Below are 2500 nucleotides of genomic sequence, written 5' to 3'. Positions count from 1 at the left end.
ACTGGCAGGATCAACCAGGGAGCTGCGTCAACTAGAGCTGAGCAGCCGGCCGCCCGGGAGTGTGTCCCGGGGGCCCGCGCGAACACGCAAGCGTCCGCTCAATTATTCTGCAAACAGGAGGAGGCTGAGCTCCCCTGCACCATACACCTCGAAACCCTCTCAGGTCCCGGCGGCGCGCAGCGCCGTCCTAAGTACTTGGTCGGGTTCGAGAGAGGCGCAATCGCCCGGGGTTTGGCGAGTAGACGCTTTAGGTGCGACCACCCGTGCTCCCAACTGAGCTTGCCGCTGCCGACAGAGGCCCGGGAGCGTGCTGTCGTGGCATTGCCGGCGGGAGACAACACGCGCCACCTACGGTGACCGGCAGCTCCAACGCCAGCGCCACAGAAGGACAAAAGCCCCACTTGGGTGCCGAAGCGAACTCTCCCAGCACAGCGCACGCGCCAACACGTCCGCACAGCTGCGATACAAACCACCTGCGAGAACCGCAGAGGCGACCGAGCAGCAGACGGCGTCGCGGCGCCGAGCGCCGGGCGGCGGCGCATCCTCAGCGCACACAGTCCTCAATCGGACCAGCACACTGCAGATGTCCACCGCGCTTCGCACCGGGCCCGCGAGGACCTACTTTGGCCGCACGGCGCCGCGTGCAGGGTGCGCCGGCGCGCAGCTGCGCCGCCTGCCGCCTCCGTCGGCCGGCGCGCCTGCCACTGGCCGCCCCCACCAGCCGGCTGTAGCGCGTGCGCCCACGCACCGCGCGGCCAGCACGCCGGGAGGCCCCCCCTCACCGGCCGGGGACGGTCCCACCCAGCCACCGCCGCGTATCGCTTCACACCCAGATGCCATTCACGTTCGTGGGCATGGTGGGTATCGCTGGAACAACCGGTTGGTAGCTCAACCGATCGTCGCCATCACTGATTCACCTCTAGCGAGAACAACCGCACCACAACGGTTTACCAGTTGTTCATTTGCGTAACGTCACCAGCAAACGTAGGCGTCCATCGCCATTTGCAAATTCAACGATTGTTGCATGCCTGTGTCAGGTGTCACGACACACTATGTCTGCCCACATACACGCAACAACATGTGCACGCTTCGCGAACACGTGGAAGGTGGCCCCCGTACGTATGCGATGTCCATTGCGCGAACGACTGTCAACCGGCCTCTGTCGCATGTCGCAGATGTGGAACGCAGTGCACCATGCTATCACGGTGTGTGAGAAGAGACGACTACGTCTGACAACACGCGCCACTACATCAACAGACGGCTCATGCTGATCGCCATCCAGGGCATACCACACTGCAATCCAGCTCTTATAGGGAGACGACACGTAGCTGAGTGCACAACATTTGGACCGCATGGTTCGCCGTTGTTGGCGCAGTCGTTGTACGGTCACATGTACCACGATGTATCATTCAGTACATGAGGACCAATGTGCAGTACAGTGTGTGATTTGGACGTACAACATCAGCGGACAGTTGACACAGGCCGTACCACAGCGTAGGCTAAGTGCTTCGCCATGCGAATGCCAATGAACAACTGCAAATGCCAATGAACAACTGCAAAGGGCATTGAGCATGTACGTCCTGCTGCCATCCACATTACAGTGTATAGCTGCAAGGTGTTTAACATGAAGCGATACACTGGGGACCGGGCAGTGCGAGTAGCAAACTATATTGCGGGGGTTGCAGTTAGGCAACACTACACTAATTTAACGCGTCGTATGACAATTACAGAGCAGGTTAAGGCCCAACGTGTGTTGGGTTAAGGCCCAACGTGTGTTGGGTTAAGGCCCAACGTGTGTTGGGTTAAGGCCCAACGTGTGTTGGGTTAAGGCCCAACGTGTGTTGGGTTAAGGCCCAACGTGTGTTGGGTTAAGGCCCAACGTGTGTTGGGTTAAGGCCCAACGTGTGTTGGGTTAAGGCCCAACGTGTGTTGGGTTAAGGCCCAACGTGTGTTGGGTTAAGGCCCAACGTGTGTTGGGTTAAGGCCCAACGTGTGTTGGGTTAAGGCCCAACGTGTGTTGGGTTAAGGCCCAACGTGTGTTGGGTTAAGGCCCAACGTGTGTTGGGTTAAGGCCCAACATAGGTTGGGTTAAGGCGCAACATAGGTTGGGTTAAGGCGCAACATAGGTTGGGTTAAGGCGCAACATAGGTTGGGTTAAGGCGCAACATAGGTTGGGTTAAGGCGCAACATAGGTTGGGTTAAGGCGCAACATAGGTTGGGTTAAGGCGCAACATAGGTTGGGTTAAGGCGCAACATAGGTTAGGTTAAGGCGCAACATAGGTTAGGTTAAGGCGCAACATAGGTTAGGTTAAGGCGCAACATAGGTTAGGTTAAGGCGCAACATAGGTTAGGTTAAGGCGCAACATAGGTTAGGTTAAGGCGCAACATAGGTTAGGTTAAGGCGCAACATAGGTTAGGTTAAGGCGCAACATAGGTTAGGTTAAGGCGCAACATAGGTTAGGTTAAGGCGCAACATAGGTTAGGTTAAGGCGCAACATAG

At 57.5% G+C, this 2500-nt stretch overlaps 1 non-coding gene across 1 annotated transcript in view; it reads right to left on the bottom strand.

The window, feature by feature from the left end:
• The window catches only part of LOC126434394 (small subunit ribosomal RNA), a 1910-nt gene extending 1889 nt beyond the window's left edge, over positions 1-21 (bottom strand). The window contains exon 1 of the ribosomal RNA XR_007579193.1: positions 1-21. This exon is cut by the window's left edge and continues 1889 nt beyond it. This is a non-coding gene — a ribosomal RNA (small subunit ribosomal RNA).
• Positions 22-2500: the final 2479 nt, after the last annotated feature.

This window comes from Schistocerca serialis, unplaced genomic scaffold, assembly GCF_023864345.2.
Source record: "Schistocerca serialis cubense isolate TAMUIC-IGC-003099 unplaced genomic scaffold, iqSchSeri2.2 HiC_scaffold_1187, whole genome shotgun sequence".
Taxonomy (NCBI): domain Eukaryota; kingdom Metazoa; phylum Arthropoda; class Insecta; order Orthoptera; family Acrididae; genus Schistocerca; species Schistocerca serialis.
This window is presented reverse-complemented; position numbering and strand designations above follow the sequence as displayed.